The sequence below is a fragment of the Hyla sarda genome, chromosome 9, assembly GCF_029499605.1.
Source record: "Hyla sarda isolate aHylSar1 chromosome 9, aHylSar1.hap1, whole genome shotgun sequence".
NCBI lineage: Eukaryota > Metazoa > Chordata > Amphibia > Anura > Hylidae > Hyla > Hyla sarda.
In genome coordinates this window covers 150,694,914-150,710,963 of record NC_079197.1, presented here as the reverse complement: position 1 = coordinate 150,710,963, position 16,050 = coordinate 150,694,914, and the positions used below count along the sequence as shown (strand labels likewise).

General features: G+C 44.3%; 1 protein-coding gene across 2 annotated transcripts in view; it reads left to right on the top strand.

Annotated features, from left to right (window-relative positions):
* The window catches only part of LTBP4 (latent transforming growth factor beta binding protein 4), a 259,011-nt gene that overhangs the window by 612 nt on the left and 242,349 nt on the right, over positions 1-16,050 (top strand). The window contains exon 2 of one of the 2 annotated variants that reach the window (XM_056540752.1): positions 7,846-7,921. The exons of the other annotated variant lie outside the window; for it this stretch is intronic. The gene's annotated coding sequence lies outside the window, so the exon portion shown is untranslated. The remainder of the gene's footprint in view (positions 1-7,845; positions 7,922-16,050) is intronic. 2 annotated transcript variants of the gene reach the window in all.

Here is a 16,050-nt window from a genome sequence, read left to right as displayed (position 1 = left end):
CTTTAAAGTCCCATACACGTCTATAGGAAATATATGTTACTGCATAACTTCCAAACAGCTGGTGATATTTGGATAATACTTGATCACATGTTACTAAAATATAGGATAGTATATTTAACCCTAACCTACCCCCATTTGCAAGGGTCAGAGTTTTTGTTTAAAGTCCCATGCAAATCTATGGGAAATGTACAGTATGTTCCAGCATAACTTCCATACGGCTGGAGATAAATTAATTAATCCTAACTTACCCCTTTATGTGAAGGATGAAGTTTTTGTTTCAAGTCCCATGCAAGTACATAGGACTTCTGGTGCCTTACTCCACAAGCTCCTCTCTGCATCTCCTGGTGACTGTGTGAGTCTGGCTTGCAAGCCACACCCTCCATACATACCACGCCCTATCTTGCAGAGCTGCACCCACAACTTAAGCCACACCCCTTTTATTTTCTACCCTTTTTGTGTGTCAGTCTGGCTTGCAAGTCATGCCCACTTCCACAAAGCCACACCCCCTTCTATTTTAGGCTTACATTAACTTCATCACAGCTCAGCCCCACCTGAGGACTGGGTATGAGTGTTAGATATGAGGACAGAATATGAGGTTGGGATATCAGGTTGGGAGATGAAGACAGGATAGGTAGTTGGGATATGAGGATTGGATATGAGGACAGAATATGAGGACAGGATATGAGGAGGGTATATGGGGACGGGATATGAGGACAGAATATGAGGTTGAGATATGAGGATGGGATATGAGGACCGGATATCAGGACAGGATATGAGGTTGAGATATGAGGACAGGATATGAGGACGAGATATGAGGACAAAATATGAGGACGGGACATGAGGTCGGGATACGAGGAGGTGATTTTGGGTCGGGATATGAGGACAAGAGCTTCCTTCCCCACAAGGATTAGGTAGAAAAAACTGGGCAACACCGGGTACTCAGTAAGTATATATATTTCCCTTTGGAACTTTTATAAGCAACCCTTAGATTGCTTATATTGAACAATACTATGCTACTGTATAGCATTGCTCAGTGTAATCTGCCCTCTGCTAATAGAGTCTGCCTGAGGCAGAGTCTATGGCCATGTTTACACTCCCGAAAATGTGCCAAATGTCATTCCACACATTTGCTTGATTCTGCAGCACTAGGACTGCTGAGAAATGCGCTGTCTTCATAGACAGCAAAGCATTTCCGCTCAGAATCCACAGAAACATTTAGCACATTCAATGCTTCTGTGGATGCTGGAATCGGGATTTTCAAGGCAAATGTGTTCGCCGTGTGAACAGTGCAGCAGAAATCAATGGGACTCTGCTGCAGCGGAATTCCGAGTGGAATATTGTCCTGTGAACATTGCCTTAGAAGATCCCTGAGTGGCCAGCATGAAAGGTCTCTGGCTGACATGCAGGGATACAACTTCCTGTACTTCTGCCGATCAGCTAAATCAGTGTTTCCCAACCAGGGTACCCCCAGCTGTTGCAAAACTACAACTTCCAGCATCCACGGACAGCCAAAAACCTGTGTACATAGATATATATATATATATATATATATATATATATATATATGCATGTAATATATATTTTATAGATTACATATATGTGTCTACTCTACCTACTTTACATGCAGGTAATTGCTTCCTATGATAATCCATAGCCTATTGATATATGCTTAGGCTGGATTCATTGGACACTGTTCGTGTCTGGCTTGTAACCGATCCGTCTGCGACATTTTTATTTTTTGTTGTTCTGCGCTAATGATGGAGCAAAACAACAGAAAAGGCAATGCCGGTAATGAACTTGGCCGTACTCAGCGTGTAATAGAGTGTACGTACAAGTAGAACAATATTCCGTACTGAAAATAAATGGGAATCGTGAACTCAACTGCCACCTAGTGAAGGAATAGATGAATGCACTGCTCATAGACTTTTAGGAGAGTATAGTTTTCAAAAAATACTTGAAAATGGCTAAAACAGTAAAACACTGCAGTAAACAGTGGTATACCTTGGGGACACGGGAAAAGATACAAAATGTGGTCCCTTTCAGGTGCTACTGCTTGACATCAATCCACTCCTAACCGCCAGTCCTATTGATTAAAGGGGTACTCCAGTGGAAAACTAATTTTTTTTAATTAGCTGGTGCCAAAAAGTTTAATAGATTCGTAAATTACTTCTATAAAAAAAAATGATAATCCTTCCAGTACTTATCAGCTACTTTATGCTCCAGAGGAAGTTGATATGTTCTTTTCTGTCTGACCACAGTGCTCTCTGCTGTCACCTCTGTCCATGTCTGGAACTGTCCAGAGCAGGAACAAATCCCCATAGCAAACCTCTCCTGCTCTGGACAGTTCCTGACATGGACAGAGGTGTCAGCAGAGAGCACTGTGGTCAGACAGAAAAGAAATTCAAAAAGAAAAGAACTTCCTCTGTAGTATATAGCAGCTGATAAGTACTGGAATGATTAAGATTATTATATAGAACGTTCTGCAACCCAAAAAATTGTTTTCCACCGGAGTACCCCTTTAACATTGTGTAACCTATGGAGACAACACTTATGTGCAGGTTGGTTTCCACCACCCATTAAGGTTAGAAATGCCATACCCCCCCCCCCCTCCCCACTGTAGCACAAAGGGACAATGGCAATGGAGGTCAGCTTGGGGGGAGGGGGGGGACAGCTGGAAGTAGTAGTCCTTCAGATGTTATGTTATGCCACATGTCTGGGTGGTGTAGCTAACCTGATGTTCTCTGTGAACCCAACTATTCTTTTGTTACCTTAGTTGTTCCTGTAGTGCAAAGTGCAGAAATGAGACCTCCTGACGCTCAGATTTAGTAAAATAATATCTTAAAAGAAGAAATCCAGTGCAAGACAACTTATCCCCTATGCGCAGATAGGGGATAAGTGTCTGACTAAGGAGGGTCCAACCGATGGGACCCCTGCGATCTCTTGAATGGGGCCCCGGCTCTGCTTCTTGAAATCATGTTTCGCACTGAGCACGGACGCTGGTCGAAACACGCCCCCTCCATTAATTTCTATTAAAGAGGTGGAGACACGCAAACGCTGTGTCTCCGCCTCTCCCATAGAAAGTAGGGGGTGTGTTTCTCCCTACGTCAGTGCTGGGTGCGAAATCACCTTAGCAGAGCATAGCCGGGCCCCGTACGGGTGATCCTGCGTATAGGGGATGAGTTGTCTTGCACTGGATTTCTTCTTTACCCTTTCCTGAAACCTCTTGTGCAAATCCAAATCAATACTGTCTCTATGGCACAGCATAGGATGTTACAGCTTTTAGTACAGATGAATGAATACTGTATTTGGTTGCTGTCCCTTTAAAGGTTGCTTTTGCAGCAGATGTGATGAGTAAGGCTATGTTTACACGTCAGAGATTTTCCGTGTGGACATTCCGGCACTAGGACCGCACGGGAATGTCTCATAGAGGTCCACAGAAAGAATGGACATTTTCATTCTTTCTGCAGACACAGGAATCAGAATTTCCACGGTGTGCACAGTGCAGCAGAATCCCATTAAATGCAACTGGACTCAGCTGCTGCACAATCTCCGTAAAGAATTTCAATGTGGAATTCTGCACAGAAATTCTGAAGTGTGAACATGGCCTAAGTGTAAGTGTAGTGACTGATATAGATGTTACACAGTCCAAAAATCTTGTCTACTGATGGGGATCTACACAGGTTGTACTTTTACTCTCATACACTTGGCACAATATCTGGAGAGAGATACACAGGGAATTTTATGATGGGGTGTTAGCCACCCACACCTACCATAGGTTACTGCAGAGATTAGTGTTTGTAGAGGGGCCCTTGTTTAGCTTATTCTACTCTAACTAAGACAAAAAATACATGAAGCACTTTTTCTTTACAGCCTGGACTGGAACAGAACAGTAACTTGATTGTAGTAACTTGATTTCTATATTAAAAAGTACCGGTGACAATCCCCCCCCCCCCCCCCCCCCTCCCAAAAAAAAAAAAGTCTGATTTTTCTGTCATTTAATAGCTTAGGCTGCCCTGATCACACAACTTTTTTTTACAATTTCTTGTTATGTCCTTTTGTTTCTAAGATATAAAGGTGTATAGTTTGTCTGACAATTCAAGGAATCAGTCCACTGGGCATGAATTTAAGTGTAAAAATGGGAGGAAATTTCAGGTGATGGGAGGGATTATATAGTCAGGGGGTGTGTATGTTTTACATTGAGGGATGTATGGGCCTAATACACATTATCTGACTGTATAATCTTCAAGAGGATCATCACCGGTGAGGCTGTCCCCTCACCACTGGACCTGGGGGTCCTGGGCCGAAATCCCCACCGAGGAGTCAGGAGTGAGTACCCTGACTGAGGCCGCTTTCTCTACCCCTCCTTCTACCCCTAGCCCAGAGCAAACCCCCCAGGTCCAGAAGTCTTCTGTACGTTCCCGGTCACCACCATTACCTAAGTGGTTGTTTGGCGATGAGCCTGGACTGATATGAAGGAACACCTTCTTCCCCTGCCAGGGAAGCCCCATTCCTCAGTTCCGACAGTCCAGTCAGTCTACAGAAGTGCTCAGGCCTACTCCTATTGTCGAGGAGGTTTGGCCTAACCAGCGGGCACCAACTAAAGTGCCTCGGACTACTCGTGCAGAGGAGGTTTGGCCGGCTCAACAGGCACCAACGTCTATTCCCCCAGTGGCGCAAGCTGCTGCGGTGCAAATGGTGGTCACCATCAGCCCCACCATTACTGGGCCTATTTTATCCCAGATAAATTGGAATACCCGAGTGAGTCCATTAGAGGGGGAACAGTCCCGTGGACCCTGTTATATGTCCCAGCCTCAGAAGCAGTCTGACAGGCGAGGCTGGGATGGCACATATCTAGGCTGAAGAATCTACTCTGCGATCTGTCACTAACTTTGCTTTGCGAAGTACTTTTGTTGTTAAAGGTTATGCAACGTTTAAGAAGAAGTGCCTGATGAACTTGTCAAGAAGTTTATTCGTAACCATATACGTAAGCATGTGCCACGCTTTTAGCCCTGATTCTTTACTGAGAACTAGTGTTGCTCGCGAATATTCGTAATGCGAATTTTATTTGCGAATATCGCATATTCACGAATTCGCGAATATTCGCGAATATAGCACTATATATTCGTAATTACGAATATTCGTTTTTTTTTTTTCATAGTACACATCACAGTGATCATCCCTTTCTGCTTCCAGCTTGTGTGGTGTAAAGAAGGCTCTAATACTACTGTGTGAGATCGGCGTGCGAATTTTCGCTTATGTTAATGAATATATGCTAATTTTCGCATATGTTAATTTTCGCATACGCGAATGTTCGCATATGCGAAATTAAATCGAGCATATTACGCATATGCAAATATTCGCAAATATATGACGAATATTCGTCCATATATTCGCGAATATTCGCGAATTCGAATATGGCCTATGCCGCTCAACACTACTGAGAACTCAGAACGTACCAGAACTGTGGAGCGGTACTTCAAAAACATGTACCGTATTTTTCACCATATAAGACGCTCCGGCATATAAGACGCACCCAATTTTAAAGGAGGAAAATCTAGAAAAAAAAGATTCTGAACCAAATACTGTAGTAAAATATTTTATATCAGTATAGTTCCCCCACAATAGTTGGCAGTATAGTTCCCCCACAATAGTTGGCAGTATAGTTCCCCCACAATGGTAGGCAGCTCCTCCCCCCCTCCCCCCACAATAGTTGGCAGTATAGTTCCCCCACAACAGTAGGCAGCTCCTTCCCCCCCCCCCCCCCCACAATGATTGGCAGTATAGTTCCCCCACAATAGTTGGCAGTATAGTTCCCCCACAATGGTAGGCAGCTCCTCCCCCCTTCCCCCCACAATGGTTGGCAGTATAGTTCCCCCACAATAGTTGGCTGTATAGTTCCCCCACAATGGTTGGCAGTATAGTTTACCCACAATAGTTGGCAGTATAGTTCCCCCACAATGGTAGGCACTGGCAGCTCCCCCCCACAATAGTTGGCAGTATAGTTCCCCCACAATGGTAGGCAGCTCCCCCCCCCCTCCAAAATGGTAGGCAGCTCCCCACCCTCCACAATGGTTGGCAGTATAGTTCCCCCACAATGGTTGGCAGTATAGTTCCCCCACAATGGTTGGCAGTATAGTTCCCCCACAATGGTTGGCAGTATAGTTCCCCCACAATGGTTGGCAGTATAGTTCCCCCACAATGGTTGGCAGTATAGTTCCCCCACAATGGTTGGCAGTATAGTTCCCCCACAATGGTTGGCAGTATAGTTCCCCCACAATGGTTGGCAGTATAGTTCCCCCACAATGGTTGGCAGTATAGTTCCCCCACAATGGCTGGCAGTATAGTTCCCCCACAATGGTTGGCAGTATAGTTCCCCCACAATGGCTGGCAGTATAGTTCCCCCACAATGGCTGGCAGTATAGTTCCCCCACAATGGCTGGCAGTATAGTTCCCCCACAATGGCTGGCAGTATAGTTCCCCCACAATGGCTGGCAGTATAGTTCCCCCACAATGGCTGGCAGTATAGTTCCCCCGCAATAGTAGGCAGCGCCCCCCCACAGACATACAGCTTCCAGCCATATACAGTGTATGGCTGGAGGCTGTATCTCTGTGTGCTGCCCCCACAGTGATCCGGTCACTGCTCCTCTGGCCCAGTGTCACATCTACTGCTATGGCCTATGGACCATAGCAGTAGGTGCCGGGACCGGAGGAGCGGTGACCGGAACGCTGAAGATTACACACCGCCGGTCACTCACCAGGCCCCGGTCGGCGTGCGTCTTCCGCCAGTCCTCCGGCGCCTCTATGGTTGTACGCACGGGACGTCACTGAGGTCCCGTGCGTACAACCATAGAGAGGCAGAGGATCGCAGGAGGACCGGAGGAGGACGCGCATCGGCCGGGGAATGGTGAGTGACCCGCGGACATCCTTATGTCCCGAAAAGATTTTTCGGGACATAGGGATGTCCGGCATAGGAAAACCTATGATTTTATCTGCCCGGGCCGGCTCCTGTGTGCGGCTGCAGGCGGGGGCCGGCCAGGTAAAAACTAATACTGTATATTAAAAACCAAGGGGCCTCCAGCTGTTGTGAAACTACAACTACCAGCATGCCCAGACAGCCTTTGCCGGTCCGGGCATGCTGGTAGTTGTAGTTTCAGAACAGCTGGAGGCCCCCTGGTTTTTAGTATACAGTTATTAGTAATTCACTTGCCCGGCACCCGGAACTGTATGTTCCAGGCATAGGGCAATAAACATAGCCGGTGTGAGGTGAAAAATTCACCGGCGGTCATGAGGCTGCTGCGGGTGGGGAGCGGGTAGTCAGCGCTGTACCGCACCGCCGCAGCCTCTGTACTTACAGCTGACTTCCCGCTCTCGCCCGCAGCAGCCTCGGGCGTATATTCGCCGTATAAGATGCACCAACTTTTCCCCCCACGTTTTGGGGAAGAAAAAGTGCGTCTTATACGGCGAAAAATACGGTATATACTGTCAGAGTAATATATTTTTGTTTATATTTTTGCACAAGTGAATGCACATGATCGTGTACTATAATGTTTATGATGTGCTGTAATAAAGTGTACAGTGTCTTTTGTTCATGGCAATTTATATAGGAGGTATCCTGACCAGATCAGGAGAAGTGTAGCCACTACTTCACCACCATGATAACTACCAGCTAGGTATAAGGAATAATGGTAGTGCTGTGTACAACGTTGTCTGTATAACACATAGTCTAATTCAGTCAGCTTACATAATGTATTATAATAGCTAGTAAAATGCCTAGTTAGTACTGTATCTAACATGTACATTTCTAGCCCATAATTCACCTAACATTTTTCCTTTCCACGTGTACAGGGTACTCTTCTGGCCAGAGGGTTCACCTGAAAATATAAATAAAGCACGTAGAGTGACAGAGTTGCTGCGTTAAAAGGTAACACTGGTATGTTATATAAAAACATGCATAGAGTTCTGGGGAGAAGTGGTTAGTGCCAAGGGGCCCCAGTAGCTAAGGCATCAGGTAGAGAGCCTAAGGCAGCCCGATCCGACTCAAGTATATTAAATGTGATAAAAAAATGTAGTTATAGGGTTAATGTTTATGTCCCATTATTGAAAGGAACATGTATGGACGTTTCCACAAAAATGCTACATGGACTCATCTCAGTTCTTTTTATTCAGACCTGTAAAGGACATTCGGCAATAAAGCCCCAGGAACTGTCAGTCTAAGCCCCAGTGGCCACTTCCAGTCATCCGCCCTACAGGACTGGGCACTGAGGACAGCTGTGTTTAAGAGGCGGAGTTTGTGGTGGCCCAGTACGGGAGTTGTCACCCTGTACCCTTGCTGCCCTGTCAGGCAGCCTACCTGCAGTGTTCCCTGCCCCAAACCCCCGCCCCCCCCCCCCCCCCGCAACTGTTCTACTGTAATTGCATATTATCCCCTATGTTATGTATATAAGAATGTTGTATCTTTAAGAAAGGTTAACATGTGATCACCAATTGTCATGTGAGTTGTCATGTGACTGTTACCCAGGAGGGATCAGTGACCAGGTGACTTAAGGGTGACCAATGGGATCCCACCAGAGTATCCCCCATAAAAGCCTTTGAAGGAGTCTCTTCTCTCTCTAAGTTCCTGAGTCTTTGCTGAGGTGCAGTCGAGCCTAAGAGTGTGTCTGGAGTCCTAGAAGGCCTCAAGTCAAGTCTGAAAGTCTGCAGCCACAAGTAAGATAAAGTCACAGCTTAGTCTGTCTCCAGTCAAGTCAAGTCAAATCACTGTCATCTATTGTCAAGTCATCATGGCCTGCACTAAATTGCCCAAAATCGCTGCAAAATCCCAGCAAGCCCTTAAGGTCTCTGAAGTCACTGGTCACCTCCGCGGCCCGGCTACACTGTATAGACTGTACCATCTGTCACTCAGTAAAGCTACTGTTGTCCGTAGCTTGGTGTTGGAGTCATTATTGCCCCCGTGCCTAGTCCAAGATCCAGCGGTATACTTTCGGGTGGTATTGAGGATAAACCACACCCTGGCGTCACGAATACAAGGGCTTAATGCCATCTGCCCCTAGGGTAATTCCATCTGCCCTCCATCACACCCCATACCACATGTTTCATATAGTTTGGGTAGGCCCCTTTGTTAGTAGGTTCTCCCCCATATAGTTGTAGGCCTCTCTGCGAGGGGCCTGGGCCTACAACAACTATATGGGAGCATCTATTAGCAGAGGGGCCTACCCAAACTATATGGAAGCAACTATTAACAGAGGGGCCTACCCAAACTATATAGGGGAACTATTAGCAAAGAGGAGCCTACAACAACTGTATGGGACACAACTTGCCACTATATAGTTGTTGTATGCCCCTTTCTGCTGCTAATTGTTGCCCCCATATAGTTGTAGGCCTCAAATCTGGCCCCCAGGAAGCAGGCCCCAGCTCAGCTGCCTGCCACAGCAATATAGTTCAGTTCTGCCCAAATTTATGACAGGCTCCGCTCCAGTCCTCTAAGGCTCATTTGCTGCCGCCACCACTCACCTCTTTGGTAGCCAGGCCCAGAGGCGCCGCACAGCAGCAGCAGAGTGACAGTTCCACCACAGCGCTACTATACATGAGGAGGAGCAGGGCCGGCGTGCTGTATCAATGCACAGCGGCCATACGCAACGAAGTAGTTCTTTCCACCGGCCACTGCAGATTTAAAGAGGCAGCCGCTGCTGACCCCGGAAGTATGTGGGGCAGCTGCACGCTGCTGCAGGGATTCTTTTCTGACAATGACAGGCAGCATGTGTGTGTGACTGATTGACTGACTGCACGTAGTCACTCAATCAGTCAGCGAGTAGTGGCGGGCCCTCAGCGATCAGTGAGAGGGACAGTCACTCACTGACAAGCAAATTTAAAAAAGAGGTCCAGGGCTGGCCGGTCTCCCCCTGAAGCTCCGGGCCCCTTACAGTAGTATGGGTTGTACTACCCTGATGGCGGTCCTGCTGACTGGCCTGACTGGAGCTCATTGGTTTGAGTTTTTAAGTTCACCCCTCTTCTGGGAAAGAAAGCGGCCTAGGGGCTTTTCCCACAGCCATAGGCTAGGGAGCATTAGGTGGCCAAGGCATTTTCCATCTTATATAACAATAATGCCAATCTTAACCATTACACTCTTCTTTTAATGCAGTTTTGCAAGTAAATTTACTGTAACCCAAATAGACTCATAGTTTGCATAAGGTCATAGAAGGTCCAAACTATTGAAATATGAAATAATTTTTTTCAGACGGTAAATTGCAAAAATGTAAAAAAAATTACCAAACCCCAAAATTGCATTTTTTATTACATCATATCCAAGAAAAAATAAAGTCAAAAGTGATCAAAAAGTCTGATCAATACTACAATGGTACCAATAAAAACAACAGATTAGGGCACAAAAATGAGCCCTCATACAGCCTGTTATACGAAAAAATAAAACCGTAATGGGGTCAGTAAAGGACAATTTTAAAGAAAAATGTATTCTAAAAAGTTTATATTAATTAGTTTAAGTTTTATAAAAGTTATATAATTTCACTATAAAAAAAATTAGCATTATTATAATCGCAATGACCTAATGTATCAATTTAACATTTTGGTTTCACCGCACAATGAATGGCGTAAAACAGAATCCCTCCTAAATTTGCTAAATTTCATTTTCAAATCACAAATTTTTGTTTGTTTCGGAGAATATGTTATGGAAAAATGAAGAAAGTCATTAAAAAATTCAATTGGTCCTGCTAAATAGCAAGCCCTCATATGGGTGTGAGGATGAAAAAATAAAGAGTTATGGCTATTAAAAGGTGAGGAGGAAAAAATGAAAGTTCAAAAACAAAAATTGGCCCTGTCCTAAAAGGGGTACTCTGCCCCTAGACATCTGTGTATTAGCCATCACGGCACCAGGAAGAAGATCGCTGCGGAGGTCGGAGCAGATTATCGGCGGCACTAATGGAGCAACGGCAGGTATGTATACTTTGTTTTTTTAAATGCCGACAGTCTCGGGAAATTTAAAACAAAAAATCATTATCCTGGAGTACTCCTTTAATCTTCTCTTGAGTTATTTCTGTTTTGTCTTGTATTTTATATTTTAATGTCTGTTATTTTTAATTTTTTTTGTTTGTCTATTTATTTTGAAATGCTTATTATTTAAAACATTTTTGGTAACTACTTCTAACATTTTGCTTTATATAAAGTGAACATGCTGATCTTTTTGAATTTTTACCATTATTTTGTGCTTCAAAAACCTTTCAAACAAAATTAAAATGGCTTGTCTGGAATTCCTAGGGAATTGGAAGCTCAGTGTATAATGAAGTATTATGAATTAGCCGTGCCAAAATTACCTGTGCCACAATTCATTTTCTACATAGCGTACTTTACGGTTAAAATTATGCGTTATCTTTATTCTGTAGGCCAATATGATTATTCATCTTTTTATGGTTTAGGAAATTACAAAAAATCAGCAATTCTGGATTTTGATATATTTTTATATTCTTTTATTAAGGAAGGAGCTTATTCACATTAATTAATTAATTAATTAATTTTTGACATTTTATTCACAATCTTTAATTATAATTCTAATATATTTTTTAATAGTAGTAAAATAAAACAAAACCTATACAAATCAGGTACAGTTGTAATCGAATTGACTGACAGAATAAAGATAACAAGTCATTTTAACTAAAGTGCCCTACGTAGAAACAACCCCCCCCCCCAAATGCTAAATTGGGTGTTTCTTCCCACCTTCCCCCCCTGGAATAATTTTTTGGGAGGCTTTGCTGCAGATTTTGTGGTAAAATGAGTGATGTCATTACAAAGTACAATTGGTCCAGCAAACAATAAGCCCTGTAGATGGAAAATTGGAATGAGTTATGAATTTGAAATGATGAGGAAAAAAAATGAAAAAGCTAAATATTTAAACTCGCTGGATCATTAAGGGGTTAATGGATCTTTTTGTATCCCTCTTCAGAACTACAATGGCGGTCTGTAGTTGGATTCTCGGGGAATTCTTTGGAAATGAGGCAGCGTAAATATTTTTTAGGGAATTGTTATTTATGCTGTGGTGTCCCGGTACCGTATTGCATCCAGTACCTAGTGTAGAGGTCCCAAAGTCAGAGTAACTACGTTCAGGTTGGGTTCCTCAGGTGGGACTGCCCCTAGTCACCTCTCCTTAAGTTTAACTTGTATATTAATAAAGGTATATATTAGTAATTTTATCTATATTATATAGGAATGTATAGTACTTACCTTGTTCAGCGTCGCAGGACCTTCAGTCATGTGACCATGCTAGTAACCTCTTTTGCATGTTGTAGGACCTTAGGAGGTCCTTGGATCACATGTTACCCAGCATTCTCTGTAATGGTGATTGACATCCGTTTGGACCAATTAGCATTAGTCCAGCCCCTGCCCATATAAGGGAGCTGCGTCCAATTATCGCTCTCTTGGGTTGCTGCTCTCGTGGATGCCGGACTAACAGGATGGTGCTACACAACTTTCGAAGACATGCTAGGCCTCAAAAACCACGGCCTCAGCAGAACCAAAAATTGTGAGTCTTATACTAATTCCTGCTAATACTAGCCTGACTACTGGACCGCAACTAATTCTCCAAATCCAGTGGAGCAGCGCAATAGTCTAGAGATCCTTAAAGCTAAAGTCCCAACCATTGTCAATCTCCAAAAGGAAGCTGTATTGATGAGAGACTGTTATGTTGATGAAGTGTACAGAAAATCTTCAGTAAAGTTAACACTGTTTACAGAAGCTTTCCGGTTGTGGACAATCCATTATTACTATCTACTTAAACTCAGTGACATCTACCTCCCTATCATTCCTGGGAAGGGCAGCGGTAGGAAACGCTTTATTGAGGAGCCCTCACCCTGGTGTCACGAATAGCAAGGGTTAACAAACACCCTTTATTACCTGCAGAGCTACACTCCCCATACCCTACACCCCCCAAGCTGCCACAATGCAGTATCCTAATATTTTTTTCTTTCTATTTTGACTCTATTCCAGTGTTTTTCAACCAGAGTGCCTCCAGCTGTTGCAAAACTACAACTCCTGCTGGAGGCAACCTGGTTAGAAAACACTGCTCCAGCTGTTGCAAGTGTTAGGGCATATTGGGATTTTTTAGTTTTGCAGCAGCTGTAGGCACCCTGGTTGGGAAAAACTGCTCCAGCTGTTGCAAGTGTTAGGGGATATTGAGATTTTTTAATTTTGCAACAGCTGAAGCCACCCCGTTTGGGAAACACTGGTCTATTTTATTCGTTCCTGTCTGTGTTTTCTGCCTCTCCCTTTGTATGCCTCCCCGTCTGTCTCTCGCACGTTCCTCCTGTGCCCTGATTTCTCTCTTTCTCATTCATTCCGTCCCTCTAGTGCTTTTGTTTGAATGCAGTGTGGCTGAAAGAGATGGAGAGGTTTACATTTCAGCAATATCTTTTGTGTCCCTATGCCACATAACAGCCAGCTGAAGCGAGGATGGCGGGAGCCCCCCTCCCAGCATGGCACAGCCTGGCAGGGGACCAGGAAAAAGTCTTTACCATAGTACTGTTATGGCGTCACATGCAAACCAGTTTTAAAGCAATAGTACATCTTATCTTATTGGAAATCCTGGCTCTCTGCACGTTGGTATAAAACTTTTCATGGGTTGTATAGATCAGAAGGGGTGAGCCCACCAATCCATGGGGGGTGTTACATATGTATGTTCATACTGGATACATAGACCCTCATGTATATTTTACCATAATAAATAGAATCTTATAAGCTAAATTTATAAATTGCAGATTCACTAAGGAGTTTACCTGTGAATTTGCACAGTTAGGGTCAGTGCTGGTGCAAGGTTTTTCGCCACCTAGGAAAAAGCTAATTTTGCTGCCCCTTGACTCCGCCTATTGGCTCCGCCCTTTGACTCACCCCACCTTACTACTGGGGTGACACACTGCAACAAGTCCCCTCCTCATGTAATTAGCTTACTACTAGGGTGACACACTGTAACAAACCCCCTCCTCATATAATTAGCTTACTACTGGGGTGACACACTGTAACAAACCCCCTCCTCATGTAATTAGCTTACTACTGGGGTGACACACTGTAACAAACCTCCTCCTCATGTAATCTCCTTACTACTGGGGTGACACACTGCAACAAGTCCCCTCCTCATGTAATTAGCTTACTACTAGGGTGACACACTGTAACAAACCCCCTCCTCATATAATTAGCTTACTACTGGGGTGACACACTGTAACAAACCCCCTCCTCATGTAATTAGCTTACTACTGGGGTGACACACTGTAACAAACCTCCTCCTCATGTAATCTCCTTACTACTGGGGTGACACACTGTAACAAACTTCCTCCTCATGTAATCACCTTACTACTGGGGTGACACACTGTAACAAACCTCCTCCTCATGTAATCTCCTTACTACTGGGGTGACACACTGTAACAAATCCCCTCCTCATGTAATCTCCTTACTACTGGGGTGACACACTGTAACAAACCTCCCCCTCATGTAATCACCTTACTACTGGGGTGACACACTGTAACAAACCCCCTCATGTTGCTGGTTAAGGGAGTGGTTTGGATGCTGGCTGTCTAACTTTCTTGCGGCAGATCCGGTACGTGTGAAGGTACCCTTAGGGTAGGATCACACGTGCCGCATTTTACAGCACATTTGCTGTGGCATATTCTCCTTCCCATTGAAGTCAATGGATAGCAAAATCAGCTGCGTATTTTTGCTACCCATTGTCTTCAATGGGTAGGGAAACGTGCAGCAGCAAATGCTTCTAAATCTGCCTGTGTGAATGCACTTATAGGATTTCCTGTGGATTTTTGGCAGTGTATTTGCTATAGAAAATGTGCAGTGTATTTTGCTATCATGTGAAAATCTTCAAATTTGCAACTATGGCGGATTTTCTGCAGACCCATTGAAGTCAATGGTAGCAAAATCCGCTGCGGCCTCTTATTCACACAGGTGGATTTTGCTACAGGTTTTCTGCTGTTTCTTTTCTGCTCCCTTTTGTCTGCTGGTAGGTCAATGAGAAAATAAGCAGCAGGAAATCGGCTGCAGAAAATTTGCATCAAAGCACGGTGGGAATGGACCATAAGGAGTGTTCACACTGGCGGATTCCGTGCAGATTTTGCTACCGTTGACTTCAATGGGTAGCAAAATCCACTGCAGAAAAACTGCTGCAAATGAAGATGATATGAATTTGAAACCATTGCCCAAACACTTTTAGATCTCAGGCTCATAAACGCAGGCTCTTACCATCATTGGTAGAACGGGCACAGCGGTAATGACTGTGTCACTACCTCATGTATCAATAAGTCATGGTGCTTACTATCTAATGCCCTTCCATTTCTGTCATGTCAAGGTGTGGTAAGGGGTTAAAAGGGTACTACGGTGGAAAACTAATTTTTTTAAATCAACTGGTGCTAGAAAGTTAAACCGATTTGTAAATGACTTCTATTTAAAAATCTTAACCCTTCCAGTACTTATCAGCTGCTGTATGCTCCAGAGGAAATGTATTTCTTCCTGGAATTCATTTCTGTCTGACCACAGTGCTCTCTGCTGACACCTCTGTCCATGTCAGGAACTGTCCAGAGTAGGAGCAAATCCCCATAGCAAACCTGTCCTGCTCCGGACAGTTCCTGAGACAGACAGAGGTGTCAGCAGAGAGCATTTTTAAATAGAAGTAATTTACAAATCTGTTTAACTTCCTGTGGAGCATACAGCAGCTGATAAGTACTGGAAGGATTAAGATTTTTAAATAGAAGTAATTTACAAATCTGTTTAACTTTGTGGCAACAGTTGATTTAAATAGCTTTCCACCGGAGTACCCCTTTAACCCCTTCATGTTGCAGACAGTTTTAGCTTTTTCCTTTTAGGGTGCGTTCCCACAGGGCGTATACGCAGCGTATTTGACGCTGCGCAAAATGTATGGCAGCAGCGGGAAATACGCTGCGTATCCCTTGCTCGCTATACACACAGGGCTTTCCGGCGACAGCCCTATGTGTGTAGTGAGTTTTGGAGGCGGGGCCGCGCGTCACAGATACGCCGGCACACGGCCCCGCCTCC